The sequence below is a fragment of the Dermacentor albipictus genome, chromosome 6 (genome assembly GCF_038994185.2).
Source record: "Dermacentor albipictus isolate Rhodes 1998 colony chromosome 6, USDA_Dalb.pri_finalv2, whole genome shotgun sequence".
Classification (NCBI taxonomy): Eukaryota; Metazoa; Arthropoda; class Arachnida; order Ixodida; family Ixodidae; genus Dermacentor; species Dermacentor albipictus.
This window is the reverse complement of record NC_091826.1, coordinates 75,338,059-75,354,585: the sequence shown is the minus strand read 5'-3', so window position 1 is coordinate 75,354,585 and position 16,527 is coordinate 75,338,059. Positions and strand designations below refer to the sequence as shown.

Sequence of the window (16,527 nt, the reverse complement as noted above, 5' to 3'; positions counted from 1 at the left end):
ACAAAGGACAAGAGGAGAAGTTCACATCACAACGACTGGACTATCAACTGAGGTTTATTAGAATCGGTATAGTACCAGCAAGGCCAGCAGAGCATGCGCAACCGCAGCATCACTTATCACATAGCATGAAAAGACAAGCACCGCTTCTATCGGGACCGACATAGAAATTCAAATTCTTTTTCATGTAAGCGCTCCTACTCGCCGTCACTCACTTTCGCCACCATTCCAGCTGGGAAACTAGCTTATGCGACAAACGGAGGTGAGGTCGTGGGATGGTCAAGCAGTCCTGCTTTTCTCGCCCTGCGCAAAAACAAAGTTTGTGTCTGTGTTGATGGTTCAAGTACCATCCTCACTCGATACCGACGCTAAAGTTTGTGAAATGACTGTTCTGTTTAAGAATAGTCCTAGAAACTAAATGATGTTGGCGTGGGAATAAAAGATTACTTTTCCTGAAGTTGGCGGCGAACTTCTGCGCACCGCTGGAGTTTGTTCTGCTATAGTAAGTGTGGTGTGGACGGACAAGATTTTCCAGAAGAATATGTTATTTTGGAACACACTACCCACCATATCATCCTTGGAATTGAATTCTTGGTTAATGTCGTACGATGCTAGACTGTGGGGCTGGTGAAATTTTTCTTCGCAGTCACGTGATAACACCCACACCAGCAGTATCTGGCGTGGACAAGCTGAGTGCATTTTCTCTGTATTACAATTTTCTTTTACCGGCTTGGACAGCGGCATTTGTTCCGGCGAATTCCACGCATGGCCCTCCGCATTGCAGCCATGGTTTAATTGAGCAGTACTCCCATACTCTGTCCAAGAAAGACTTACTAATTCCTCTATCCATTATAGAATGTGTAGATGGTCATGTTCACATGTAGATGGAGAACACGTCATTGGTGGAAGTTTTACTGCCGACAGGACACAAGCTGGCCACTTCTACTCCGAAGCAGCCGTCAGTATTGACGCCGTTGACGTGTCTACCGATGCGAGGGCAGCAAATTGCGACTACTCCATTGAATTCTACCGCATGATGAACAAATCGCTGTAAACTTCAGAGAGGAAAGAATTGCAAAAGGTGCTCGTCCGCTTTGTGCTAGTATTCGATTTCGGCCAAGATGAGCGTCCAATTTCGCTTCCTGACTCGCCAACGCAAGACTGATTAAGCACGTGCCAAGCAACGCCTATTCGCCAGAAGCCGTACCGCGTCTCTCCCGCAGAACGGAAAGTAATCACTGAGCAAGTTCAAGAAATGTTGCGAAATGGCGTTGTCCAGGGGTCTTGCAGTCCCTGGCAGCTCCACTTTCTTGCGGATTTTGTGTTGATTATCCAAGGCTTAACGAAGTTACAAAGAAGCACGTATACACTTGACTATGCATCGACGGTACTATTGACTGCCTTCATGCAGCCTCCTACGTCTCCTCTGTTGACTTACGATCGGGATACTGTCAAATACCCATGCACCCGACAGATAAAGCAAAAAGTGCGTTTGTGACGCCAGGCGGTCTCTTCGAGCTTAATTTCTATCAATGCTGGTGCTATGCAATGCACCAGCAACATTTGAAAGCTTTATGGACACAGTGCTGCGCGGATTGAAATGGGAGACCTGCATGTGCTACCTCGATAACGTAATCAGATTTGGTGTCATACCGGATCGCATGCAAAACGCTAGACTGATTTCAAACTCAAAGAAGTGTTACTTTGGTGAGTGCCAGACTCTCACGCTCGGTTTTGTCGTCGACAAAGTGGGTATTCGACCTTACCATTAAAAGATTGCTGCAGTGGGCAATTTTTTATTTTTATTTAGCAAATACTGCCGGCCTGTATTACAAGCCTTAGACAGGAGTGGGGTACAGAAGTAACAGGAACAAAGAAATCGTACATTGCATCAAAAGAAGCAAACAACGAGACTCGGCTGGAGTGCAAAACACAGTAGAATGAAAAAACAAAACACTCGATTCAAAACGAATTGCATCTGTGCCCTATTGTTCACTCAGGGCTTGTAAAAACAAGTTGACCGTTTCGGAACTGACCACGTTTCCAGGCAGATCGTTCCATTGAACTATTGTGCGGGAAAAAAATGAGTATTTAAAAACATTTGTTTTGCACAAAATTGCGCCGACTTTTTTGGAATGATAAGAACGCGTAGGGCGGTGGGAAAAGGGCTCAACTAGAATGCCTTCCTCTAGTTTTATTGCATTATGACAATATAAGTAAACTAATTTTAGTCATTCGCGGTGACGTCGGATGTCCAACTGTTCGAGTCCTGCGGTGTGCAGCAGGGCTGTTGGGCTTATACTCCAGCAGCTGTAACATGTAAATATGAACCTGACTGCCTTGCGTTGGACATTTTCTAGTTTCACTTTGTTACTTTCGGTCCAGGGATCCCATACTGCCGCAGCATATTCTAATAGCGGTCGTACATAGATTTTATAGCTAAAAGCTTTATTTCTTGAGTAGATTGAGCTAGTGTTCTCCTCAAGTAATGCAGTTGTCTTAGGGCTTTTATTTCGATATACGAGATATGTGCATTCCATCGAAGATCAGAGGTTATGTGAATTCCTAAGTATTTAAAGGTTTTTACGACTAAGAGAGGTTTGTTGGCTATGCGATATGTAAAACTTAAGGGATTCTTTTTCCGTGTGAGAGTCATTGCTACGGTCTTTTTCAAATTCACAGACATTTGCCACGTCGAGCACCAGTTTTCAATTGTAGATAGCGAATCGCTTAAAAGAAGTTGATCGTTAGGACTAGAAATTTCTTGATAAATTATACAATCATCAGCGAACAATCGCAGTTTAACACGTATGTTTTCAGCAATGTCGTTAATGAACACTAGAAAGAAAAGGGGACCTAGGACAGAGGCCTGCGGAATACCGGAATCCACTGGGACCGCATCAGAAAGGACACCATCGACAACTACACTTTGACGCCTGTGAGAAAGATAGGCTTCAATCCACGAGAGAAGGCAATCGTGTTTTAATATGGGTTTTAATTTTAACAATAACTTATGATGTGATACGCGGTCGAACGCCTTCTCGAAATCAAGAAAAATGATATCGACTTGACTTTGCCTATCTAATGCTGCTGTCAGGTCGTGGACATTTGCAATCAGTTGAGTAATAGTGGAAAGACCGCGACGGAACCCATGCTGTCGGTTATCGATAACGTGATTCTCCTCAAGAAAATCGGTTATGTGTTTACAGATGATGTGTTCTAGCAGCTTTACGGAAGTACACAGAAGAGAAATCGGCCTGTAGGAAGAAGCTGTTGACGGGTTTTGTTCTTTAGGAATCGGAGTGATTTTTGCGAATTTCCAATCTAATGGCAACTCTGAACGTTTTATCGATTTCTTAAAAACTAATGTAAAGTACTTTGCACATCACTCAGCATAACGGACTAAAAAGGTGTTGGGTATTTCATCGATACCTGGCGACTTCTTGGTGTTTATGTTGAGCAGAAGAGCTAACACGCCTTCCTCAGTTACACAAATGTCAGTAATTGGAGGTAAATCAACCATGGAATAGGACTGTGGTGCGGAACCGTCGTCATGTGTGAATACCGAACTAAATTACTGGTTGAGCGCCTGTGCAATTTCTAACTTGTCGTGCGTAGTCGCGCTATCTGTAGAGAGGCCAAGAACCGTTTTCCTGCGCGGCGCGAGATATCGCCAGAACTTACATGGATATGAGACAGTCCTTTGTCATCCATGGATTGCTGCTGCGCACTATTTTCCGTTTTCTTGGCACAAAATCAGTTATGCATCGGTGAACTAAGTTTTTGAAGAAAACCCACATGTGCTCAACAGAAGAACTCTGTGATTCATACAAACCAGAAAAAGAAGAAAACGAACGGTATAGCTCATCTAAAATATCGACGTTGCTTGCACGTGAGAACAAGGGAATAACTATCTCTTTCTTTTGAAGCTTTGGTGTAGTGTGCAGTTCCAAGGGTAGATTGAACATTTTTTGGTCTGATATTCCTTCTAAGACATCGACATGGGAGTTACGGCGTAGCAGGTTGGCGGTAACAAGGAAGAGGTCCAGAGTTGACTGTGAGCAATTTTGTACGCGGGTGGGCTCAGTGACTAGCTGAGTCAGATTATGCAAGAGCACCACATCGAGGAATGATTGACAGGCACTAGTTAAAGCCTCTGGAGTATCGGTTAACCAATTTATTGACGGAAAGTTGAAATCCCCTGTCAACAACAAGTTAGCAGAACGGATTTCATTTTGGCATAAGAATTCGTTAATCTTTTCTACAAATGTATTATAGGAGCTCGGAGCCCGATAAAATCCCCCAATTATTAAATGGAATTCCTCTAGGAATACTTTCACTATTACATTTTCTAGCCCGTCAATGTTTGGTAACCTTGACACTCGCAGAGTTACTTTGTATATTATTGCGACGCCACCACCGCGACCATTTCTGTCACTCCGGAAAATATTATAACTACACGGTGTTACTTCGCTGTCATAAATATCTGGATGTAACCACGTTTCTGTCACTACTGCAACCTGAGGGTGATGCGCTAGGTTAATGCTGTCGAAGTCAGTTAATTTGTTCGCTATACTTCGGGCATTGACATTGATGCACCGGAACGTCTTTTTAGGGCAATCATTTATTCATTGTGTTCGTTTTACACTGCGGCTATCTTGAACAATTGGAACCCTTTTCATCAAAGTGCTGTCCCATTGAAACATGGCATCATCTATCTTATTCTTATCGTATACAAGTTTCACTTCCCTGCCTTTTTTTCTGTCCTCAGCTGCACTCGCCCAGAGGTTTTTTATAATTGTTCTTGTAGGAGTGGAAAAATCCTCAGACACAGAGATTTCGGTTCCCTTAAATTTATGAGAATTTTTAGGTACATTCACTTTTTCGCATTGATTGAACATTTTAAGAATTATTGGACGAGATTTGTTTGCTTGTTTATGCCCTAGCCTATGGATTCTTTCTATCGAGGAGACCTGTACGTCCAACTTGTCCCGAAATAGGTTCACCACTGTCTCAGAAAGTGTTGCCGAAGTTTCAGATACCTTTTCGCTAATACCAAATAAGATAAGATTATTGCGGCGGCTTCTATCCTCAAGGTCGACTAGTTTCCTTTCAAGACTTTGGACAGTGCTTTCGAAATCGGCAATTTTAGAGCCTAGTTCTTTTACAGTTGGCATAGATTCTTCCACCTGTTTTAACTGAACTTCTATTGAACCCAACCGTTTTTGCATGGTTTTCTGGCCTTCGAGTAGCTGACGAAGCAGTTCCTCAGTAGTACCGGGCCCAGGGTTACACTCAACGTCCCCGCAGAGCATGAGAAGAGCGACAAAAACATTCCGTAAGTGCGAAAATAATGTAGACACATTGTGAGGGCACACCAGCTGGACGAAACAACGATCACTCGTTCGAATAGAACCATAATTGTTACTAACCTGCGTGAAAAGCAGGAATGGTTTCATCGCGATGTTGTGGGACTGCAAGCCGGTGTGCCCACTGAAGGGATCCCAGACCGGGCTATTCCTTATGTAGAGTGAAGACGACGACGATGAAGGGAGCGGTGTCCAGCTGTCGGTGCCGACTTGATGCGGCAGTTCTTGTGGGCAGACTCCGTTCGAGTGAGCTGAGCAAACTCGACACACAGCTTCATTCGTTGCACTGGCCGTCTCTGTCGTTCCAAGTAGCAATACCTGCGTGAAAAGCAGGAATGGTTTCATCGCGATGTTGTGGGACTGCCAACCGGTGTGCCCACTGGCCAAACGAAGACCAATTTGGCCAACCGAAGACAGCGAAAGACTTTTGCAGTTTTTTTGGCCTCTGCTCGTACTTTCGCCGGTTTCTTAAGAAGTACGCCCAACTTGCTCACCCACTCACATGCCTCCTTCAAAAAGACAACTACTACGTATGGAATACAGGGTGCAAGGATGCGTTTCGTCAGCTGAAGTATTTACTAACTTCTGGGCCATTCTTGCCCCATTTCAATCCTGAGGCTACGACTGCGCTACACACATACAATAGCGGTTGGGCGTTGGCGCCGTCCTCCTTCAACTTCGCCATGGGCGCCAGCACGTCGTTGCGTACGCAAGTCGGACACTGACGAGAGTGGAGCGAAATTACACTGTAACCGAATTGGAGTGCCTAGTAGTATTCTTTGCCATCCAGAAGTATTGGTCCTATGTGTACGGTCGCCATTTCAATATAGTGATGGATCATCATTTCATTTGCTGGCTTGTTGAACTGCGTGAACCATCTGGACGGCTGGCATGTTGGGCATTACGCTTTTTGTTGGCTACAGGAGCGATCGGTGTCATACCGACGCCGACTCGTTGTCTCGTCTCCCATCTCCACACTCCAACGCCAATGATGACGACTTTGACGACTATCTTGCCAACATTACCGACTTTCTTGACCTCAGCACTTTTAAATGTGAACAACATCGTGATCCTGCACTCATACCCCTATGGGATGCGGCCCGCGCGTCAGTTCAGACAACGCACTTCACGCTGCGTGACAGCCTGCTTTACTAAAAGAATTATTCTGCTGAAGGTCCTTCCTTGCTCCTAGTCTTTCCCCAACGCTTCGGTACTGCTATTCTCCGCGCCATGCACGATGACATCACATCGGGTCACCTTGGCTTTGCTCGCACGCTTCATCGATTACACCAGCATTACTGGCCGAAGCTATGGCAGAGCACAAGACCGTACTTTGCGAGCTTCCCAGGTTGCCAATGTCATAAGAAGCCGGCGACCCTTCTTGTATGCTTTTTACAACCAGTGAAACGATGTACCTTAACATTTGAAAACATTGGTATTGATTTGCTCGGCCCCCTTCCCAAGAGGTCTACCGGCTGTCACTGGATATTTGTGTGCTTCAACTACTTGACGTGCTATACTGAGACTGCGGCGCTTACCTCTGCTACTGCCACCGATGTGTCGTGCTTTCTGCTTCATTCTGTCATCCTGCATCATGGCGCTCCACGTGTTGTTATACGTTACCGTGGACGTTAATTCACGGCCGACGTTGTTGAAGAACTGATGCGCTTTGCGGCTCTGCTTATTACCATTCAACGCCCTAACACTTATAAACAAAGGGCCTCACCGAACATACGAATATGCCGAACACTTACCAACATGTTGTCGCTGTACGTCTCAGCTGATTACAGGAATTGGGATGCCATGCTGCCTTTTGTCAAGTATGCATACAATACAGCCATGCACGATGCAATGGGAATGCGCTTTCTATCTGTTGAACGCTCGCAGGCGCCAAACGTTCTTGAACACAATTTTGCCATTTACACTGACCGAACACATCCATTCCGCAGACATTACATCATGCCGAAGAAGTGCGCTGGCTAGCTAGCTTAAAACCACAGTTTTCGCAATTTTCAACCACGGCACGCTATGGCGCCCTGCATGTACGTGTCACCTTTTCTCCTGGCAATCATCTGTTACTGTAAACACCTCTAGCGAAGAAAGGCTTGTATCGCAAGTTTAACTCAATGTACAGTGGCCCATTCGTGATATTCAGCCGATTAAGTGACTTCAACTATGTCATGCAAAAGTTGACCGCCAATAATCGCCGGTCGCGGAAGAATGAAGTGGTTCATGTGGCCCGCCTGAAGCGCTACCATCATAGCCGTACTACCAATTACGTGTGTCCGTAATCGGTTCAGAAAATGCCTGATTGCCTGCGATCTCGTCTCTACGCCACCTCGGTCATCTTGTAAATAAATCCATATATATATATATATATATATATATATATATATATATATATATATATATATATAAACGAGAAGAAAGGGGGTTAACCGAGGGGCCCGATATTTATTAGTCATATAATGAGAAGCCAACAAACACTGACACCAAGTACAACATAGGGGAAATTGCATGTGCTTAATAAATGAAATAAAGTAATGATAAATTAATGGAAATTAAAGTGGATGAAAAAACAACTTGCCGCAGGTGGGAACCGAACCCACAACCTTCGCATGTCACGTGCGATGCTCTACCAATTGAGCTACCGCGGCGGTGTTTCCCCATCCACTTTATTGGGTATTTATGTGTACTAGTAGAACCCTGGGAGTGTTAGCCAGCGCCCCCACACACAGACCTTGGCGGCGGACGTGGAACGTCTTTTTTGCCGCAGGCGTCACGAGAACGTGATCTTTTCGGGTGAAGGCAACTGGTCAATAAACCCACATATGCTACCTGAAGGCACCAATGTTGCCGGATTCGAGACCCTCGTTATGTAATAAACGAGAAGAAAGGGGGTTAACCGAGGGGCCCGATATTTATTAGTCATATAATGAGAAGCCAACAAACACTGACACCAAGTACAACATAGGGGAAATTGCATGTGCTTAATAAATGAAATAAAGTAATGATAAATTAATGGAAATTAAAGTGGATGAAAAAACAACTTGCCGCAGGTGGGAACCGAACCCACAACCTTCGCATGTCGCGTGCGATGCTCTACCAATTGAGCTACCGCGGCGGTGTTTCCCCATCCACTTTATTGGGTATTTATGTGTACTAGTAGAACCCTGGGAGTGTTAGCCAGCGCCCCCACACACAGACCTTGGCGGCGGACGTGGAACGTCTTTTTTGCCGCAGGCGTCACGAGAACGTGATCTTTTCGGGTGAAGGCAACTGGTCAATAAACCCACATATGCTACCTGAAGGCACCAATGTTGCCGGATTCGAGACCCTCGTTATGTAATAAACGAGAAGAAAGGGGGTTAACCGAGGGGCCCGATATTTATTAGTCATATAATGAGAAGCCAACAAACACTGACACCAAGTACAACATAGGGGAAATTGCATGTGCTTAATAAATGAAATAAAGTAATGATAAATTAATGGAAATTAAAGTGGATGAAAAAACAACTTGCCGCAGGTGGGAACCGAACCCACAACCTTCGCATGTCGCGTGCGATGCTCTACCAATTGAGCTACCGCGGCGGTGTTTCCCCATCCACTTTATTGGGTATTTATGTGTACTAGTAGAACCCTGGGAGTGTTAGCCAGCGCCCCCACACACAGACCTTGGCGGCGGACGTGGAACGTCTTTTTTGCCGCAGGTGTCACGAGAACGTGATCTTTTCGGGTGAAGGCAACTGGTCAATAAACCCACATATGCTACCTGAAGGCACCAATGTTGCCGGATTCGAGACCCTCGTTATGTAATAAACGAGAAGAAAGGGGGTTAACCGAGGGGCCCGATATTTATTAGTCATATAATGAGAAGCCAACAAACACTGACACCAAGTACAACATAGGGGAAATTGCATGTGCTTAATAAATGAAATAAAGTAATGATAAATTAATGGAAATTAAAGTGGATGAAAAAACAACTTGCCGCAGGTGGGAACCGAACCCACAACCTTCGCATGTCGCGTGCGATGCTCTACCAATTGAGCTACCGCGGCGGTGTTTCCCCATCCACTTTATTGGGTATTTATGTGTACTAGTAGAACCCTGGGAGTGTTAGCCAGCGCCCCCACACACAGACCTTGGCGGCGGACGTGGAACGTCTTTTTTGCCGCAGGCGTCACGAGAACGTGATCTTTTCTACTAGTACACGTACACGTTTCTACTAGTACACGTTTGAAGAAAGTAGGGCAGTGTAACATTCAAGAAGGTAGTTTTAGCGTTACTAGACATTTGGATGTACTCAGTTTCCACTTGACGGTACGTTGACCAATGAGCGGGGAGGTTTGATTGCTTAGCCCGGTGGAATAACCGTTTCTTTTTGTTGCGCAGGCGTTTAAGAGGGTTGTTAAACCATGGTGATCTAGTGTTTGAGGGTATCTTTCGTTGAGGTATATAACTGTCAATTAAAGATAGTACTTTATGTTAGAAAAGTTGCCAGTTATCCTCAACTGAGCGTTCGTCAAAACCGAGGATGTAAGCGGCTGTGAATGATTTCATTTCTGCCGTGATAGAAGCCGTATCGGCGTGCTTGTAATCGCGAACAACCTTAAAGCTCTTTTTAGTAGAAACATGGGCACGCAAAGTGAAATGAATAATCAAGTGGTCACCTAAACCAGGGATATATGTAAGTTTCGAAACCAGATCAGGTGTAGTCGTGAAAACGAGATCAAGGATATTAGCGGAAACTGCAGTAGTACGAGTAGGTTCATCAACAAGTTGTGAGAGGTTGAAATCCGAACAAACACCAAGAAACTGTGCGCATTCCGAAGAATTTTTTGTGATAGTGGCGTTACCACTGTGCCATGATATGTTTGGAAGGTTGAAATCTCCTAACAGAAAAAGAGGCAACGTGGGGTATCGCGTAACTATATTATTTATGACGTCATGAAGTTCGTCACAGAAAGAACGGGGTGCAGTTGGGGGTCTGTAACACACGCAAAAAATGCAATCCCTATTGTCAATGGTAATGCGCACGCACACCACTTCTAAAGCTGACACGACTGGGACACTTGAGGAAGGAAGCTCTTCATTGACAGCGATCAAGACACCCCCACCGATACGAACATCGCGGTCATATCGATAAATAGCGTATTTCTTTTCACAGTCAAAGATTTCACTGCTTTGAACTTTTACAGAAAGCCATGTTTCAGATAGAATAACAATATCAGCGGAACATGAATCAATATGAGCCGAGAGCGCTGCTCGCTTGTTGAGCACACTACGTACATTGGTAAAAAGAAGAGACACATCATTTGCATGGTAACTATAAAAATTCAAACAGCGCATAAACGACGGGACCAGAATGAGGAGGAGACAAACACTGCGCTGAACTTACAACTGATTTATTTGAAGCAGGAAATCGAACATTTATACGTACAAAACTGGGCACGCATGCGCCCGGTCAATACATCAATGATCACATACAAACTCCGCACAGCAAACATTCGCACGCGTTGTGCCTGCCCAGTAATCTACCCTTTTTGGAGCAATGCCATGTAATTGTGGCTGGTGCTAATAAGATTATAAAAACGCTGAAGTGTTCGGAACAGCCCAAAGAAAATGTAGCGGGAAAAAAGGTTGTTGTCATGCCTTATGAGCGCGCCTTGTCACATCGTTTTAAGAGAGTAGGGGCCAAATATGGTGTGAAGGTCGTTTTTAACGCGATAGCGTTAAGGAGCTCGTGTCGCAGAAAAGCCGGTGTCGTCGGCGTCGGCGTCGGCGGCGTTGACCGTGAGCGATAAATCACGGCAGGCGCTTCATAAATAAAAAGCAACTACCAAGATTGGCCCGGTGGGAATCGAACCCAGGTCTCCGGAGTGTGAGACGGAGACGCTACCACTCAGCCACGAGTTCGATGCTTCAAAGCGGTGCAAACGCGGCTCTAGTGAATACGGTGTTGCCTTCGAAACGAGCCGTGGAAAGTTATACTGCGGTGTATATCGGTAATTATGAACATGTAACGTACAGAAGTCACAATTACACGAGTTGCGAAGTGCGTTTCCGCTGCATTTCTTCTGCGCTTTCCGCACACGCAGAGCCATCTTGCGGCAAACACAGAAGACCCCCTCCTCTCAATGTACGGCGCTGCCCCGACAGGAGGCGCGCCGCGCGCGCATTGGGACCGCTGCCAGGCGCGTCGCGGGACTCCCTCTCCCCTGACGACGCTTCGCCGTGCTGCCTGTTTAGATTACTATCTATCTCTCTGCCCGTGCCGATCACGACGTTTGGCGGCTGGCGGCTGACGGCTGGCGTAGATCGTTTCCCCTCCGAGACACCGAGTTCTTAGGTTCGTTTCTTTCGCTCAGGCGCACGTTTCGTTGCCGCGGCGAACGCTGCGTTGCTCGACGCTCACCGCGTGATAGGTGGGCGCTAAGTCCGATGCGGGGCGCATCGTAAGTGATCGCTGTGCCGTAGCGCATTGTCTTATACCCCTTGGCGGGTCGACGGGAACGCTGTCGCGTCCCACTCTTGAAGGCGAAGCTTAAGCGTCCTCCAATTTTTTCTGCTCCGATGAAGCTGGGTAAGTTAGGGGCAGCAGTCCAGAGGAAGCAGGAAGGCGTGAAACGGAATACCGCTTGCAAGGTAAATCATGTTAACAAGTACATCAGTTGTAAGAAGGGTGCTGTATACCAAATACCTTTATCTTGTGGCCAAACTTACATAGGCCAGACAGGCCGTTGCATCAATATTAGACTAATGGAGCATGCTAATTCATTAGACAAAAAAGACACTAACCTGGCTAAACATTGCAGCATTTGCAAATGCGTACCTTATTTTGACAATACAAAATTGTTATTTTTTCATACTGACAAGACTACCAGAGAAGTCGCTGAAGCATTTCATATCACCAGAAAATCTAATAGTTGCGTTAGCAAAACATCTTTAATCTTGTCGGTGAAAGAAATGGCATTGCTGCAAAAAGGGTAGATTACTGGGCAGGTACAACGCGTGCGAATGTTTGCTGTGCGGAGTTTGTATGTGATCATTGATGTATTGACCGGGCGCATGCGTGCCCAGTTTTGTACGTATAAATGTGCGATTTCCTGCTTCAAATAAATCAGTTGTAAGTTCAGCGCAGTGTTTGTCTCCTCCTCATTCTGGTCCCGTCGTTTATGCGCTGTTTGAATTTTTATAGTTACCATGCAACACCAACTCGCCCAATCCGCTGCCCTTCTGCACATCATTTGCATGGCGGGAAGATAGCTACGCAGATGAATTGCCAGTATTGTTTAAGCGTGGGTTGCGATTACCATGTGACTCACGAGGGGAGTCAACTTCACAAACGTTATCTGTGGATGCGCAGTAGATGTAGCGCTTTTTGTTGATGATAAGTATTTTAAAGCGCAGTGAAAAAGGTTGACCGCTAGATTTTCCATATTCAATTAATTGTTTTCGTGACAAGCGTGTTGATCTGCAGAAGTCTTCGCCTACAGAGATACCAGCTGTTTTCAGCTTCGCTTTCTGAGAAAGAACAAGCTCTTTGGTTTTAAAGGACGCAAACTTGACGATAACTGGGCGTGTCTTTAGTTGCACAAAGGAACTCAGCCTGTGCGCTCTGTCGATCATATTATCAGTAATGTTCAAGCTTAGATGACGCGACAGTAGATCTTTAATACAGTCTTCGGACTGTGCCCACGTCTCGTTAGCATTGTCAGCTATGCCATAAAATAATAAATTGTCCCTTCGAGACCGATCTTCCAATTCGTCGAGCCTTGAGTTGAGTACGGCACCTTTAGTCCTAACAGTTTCATGAACAAGGCGGTTAATTTCAGTTGGCGCCGACGCATTTTCAATAGATTCAACAACAGATTCTAAAGTTACCAATATTTCTGTAAGATCTGAAACTTTTTGCGTAAGTGCCCCTTGGTTTTCCTTTAACTCGGCCAAGGATTCCATTACTTCCGCATGACGCTTGTCAAATTTTGTTGACAAGGCAGTAATGGCGTCAAGCAGTTCCTTGTGCGCTTTGCTAGGGTCAGGCTGGGGAGGACCAGGTTTTGTTCTACGTCACCGCTTAGCATCAGAAGTTTAACGACAAATATACAGTCATTCAAGGTATCACAAACAACACTTGGGCACGCGAAGAGCAAGAGACATCGGTTGCTTGAACGTTTACAATAAAGACATGGGGCTGCACCAACCTGCTTATGAAGCAAAACTTTTTGTTGGGCTAGTTGGTGCATTACTGAAGTACTATATCGCCAAACAGACGACACAGGAAGAAGAGACACGGACGAGCGCTTATGAAAGCAGAAGGGGATTTTGAGCAACAAAATCGTCGCTGCTCTCCCGTGCCCACTGAAGGCGGAAAGCCGATGTAAGTCGTTTAAATCCTGGCGGTAAAATGCTGTCGGTGGCAATGCTGATGCCGTGCTTGACCATGATGGGGAGGTGGCACCAGGGCAAAGCTCGTACTGGACATAATCGCTCGCTGTCGCCGAAGGTATCAAGAGCGGTGATGATAACGGCAACGGCGTCGATGCAGGGGCAATTGGTCCAAGCGCAGGCGCGGATAGCCATCCGAAGAATAAGGCGATGAACTGCATATGAAAGCAGAAGGGGATTTTGAGCAACAACATCGTCGCTGCTCTCCCGTGCCCACTGAAGGCGGAAAGCCGATGCAAGTCCTTTAAATCCTGGCGGTAAAATGCTGTCGGTGGCAATGCTGATGCCGTGCTTGACCATGATGGGGAGGTGGCACCAGGGCAAAGCTCGTACTGGACATAATCGCTCGCTGTCGCCGAAGGTATCAAGAGCGGTGATGATAACGGCAACGGCATCGATGCAGGGGCAGTTGGTCCAAGCGCAGGCGCGGATAGCCATCCGAAGAATAAGGCGATGAACTGCATATGAAAGCAGAAGAGGATTTTGAGCAACAGCATCGTCGCTGCTCTCCCGTGCCCGCAGGCGTTTAAGAGGCATTACTCTACCCTTACGCCGCACTGCAGCCATAAAATTATTGTCAAGCATACCGATCTTCTTAAAGGCAAATAGAAGCCGCGTACAGTCTGTTCCCACTGAGATTGAAACTCGTAACGTGTTGCATCGCGAATAGGCAAGGAACGAAGTCGTGCGGCGGCAGTAGCTCGAGCAGGCGCACACGCTCGAGGGGCGGAGTCGTGATTTGCGTCATCCGCTATGGCGGCGCGCGCTTAAGTACCCAGGACGTGATGCTGCGGCTTCAGCACGAAATCATAAACTCAAGATCGAGAGATATAAAAGCAATCCTAGCTCTAGACCTCAAGAAAGCCTTTGACAATGTCAAACACGAGGCAATCCTGACAGAAATGCAAGAAATAGGTGTAGGATGCAGAACCTACAACTATATAAAGAACTTCCTGACAAACAGGACGGCAAAGATTAGATACCAGGATTTGGAATCGGAAGAAATAGAACTGGGAAACAGAGGTACCCCGCAAGGATCTGTACTCTCCCCACTCCTCTTCAATCTGGCTATGAGGGGCCTCCCGGCTAAACTCAGGAAAATAGAAAATTTAAACTTCAGCATGTACGCAGACGATATAAATGTTTGGATACACAAAGGTAACGACGCGGAAATAGAAAACAAACTGCAAACAGCCGGGGACACAGTAATCGAGTATGCAGCAACTAGGGGAGTTACTTGCTCACCAGAAAAATCAGAACTCTTAATGTACAACCCCAAATCATTAAGGCTGAAAAGAGACAGCGATCTCAACATCACGGTTGGGGGCAAACCAGTACCCAAAGTAGATAAGATAAGAATATTAGGACTTTTCATCCAAAGCAATGGATACAACGACGAAACCATAAGGAAACTGGAAGGTTATGCAGCACAAGTCACCGGGATATTCAGAAGAATAGCTCTCAAGGGGAGAGGGCTAAGCGAAAGAAGCCTAGTTAAGCTAGTACAAGCGTACGTCATCAGCAGACTTAGCTACGCCACACCATACCTTAACATCCGGGCTTCAGAAAGAGACAAATTAGACTCGATCATCAGAAGATGCTATAAACGAGCACTCGGACTACCCATAAGCACCTCTACCGAGAGACTCCTAACAATGGGAATTCACAATACTTGGCAAGAAACAGCCGAAGCAGTTAAAACCACCCAACAGGAAAGACTCAGCCAAACATATACAGGCAGAGCTATCCTGAACATGGTGGGGCTGCAGACAGACAGAGGTATGCAAAAGAAACGTGACATCCCAAGAGAAATCAGAGAACAGCTAAGGATAGACCCACTTCCCAAAAACATGCACCCCACCTTCAACAAAGAAAGGAGAGAAAAGAGAGCCGAAGCACTGGTCAGACGCTTCAGCGAAATAGATAGGGAGATAGTGGCGTACACGGATGCGGCCAGCGGCAAACTGGGTGCGGCAGTAGCCTCAGTGGTAGATGGCCAAGGCGAAGCAGCCTCAGCAGCAACAATACGCAGCCGCAATCCGGAAGCAGCGGAAGAAGTAGCAATCGCGCTTGCCTGTGTCGGGACCAAGGCGAGCTACATAATAAGCGACAGCAAAACAGCCATCCACAATTACGGAAAAGGCAGAATCGCACCAGAAGCGATACGAATACTAACAGGCAAAAAAATTGACAGAAAAATCAGCCTCGTATGGGCACCAGCTCACACGTAGGTCCCAGGCAACGAGGCGGCACACTTCCTAGCCCGAGATCTCTACTTCCGGGCAGGAACAGAGCCGCCCGCTTGCAAGGAACTAGACGAGAGACTACAGACCTACACAGAAATAATTGAAAACTATAGGCTTCAGCGTAGAACTCTCCCCCCTCCGGACAAGGAGCTCGGAAATAGAGAGGCGAGAGCCTGGCGCAGACTGCAAGCAGGAAACTACATAAATCCAGTATGGGCGTCACACGTACTGAAAGACGACGATATAGACGATAAATGTAAGAGATGCGGGGAGAGGGGGACCCTCGACCATATAATCTGGCAATGCGTAGACTCCCCAGGTGTCAGGGAAGGAATAAATAGTAGAGAAGCCTGGGACACCCTTCTGCAAAGCGCGGACCCCGCCATGCAGAGGAGAGCCATCCATCTGGCGGCAGAGGCCGCGAAGAGTCAACAACCCTTTGCCTGCATCTAGTCGCGGAGACTCCC

At 46.3% G+C, this 16,527-nt stretch overlaps 1 protein-coding gene and 1 non-coding gene across 3 annotated transcripts in view; one reads left to right on the top strand and one right to left on the bottom strand.

Annotated features, from left to right (window-relative positions):
• LOC135897124 (calcium-activated chloride channel regulator 1-like) overlaps positions 1-16,527 on the top strand; it is a 594,363-nt gene that overhangs the window by 11,649 nt on the left and 566,187 nt on the right. The gene's annotated exons all lie outside the window — the stretch shown is intronic.
• On the bottom strand, positions 7,951-8,023 carry TRNAS-UGA (transfer RNA serine (anticodon UGA)). Its single transcript has one exon. It is a non-coding gene; the product is annotated as a tRNA-Ser (tRNA).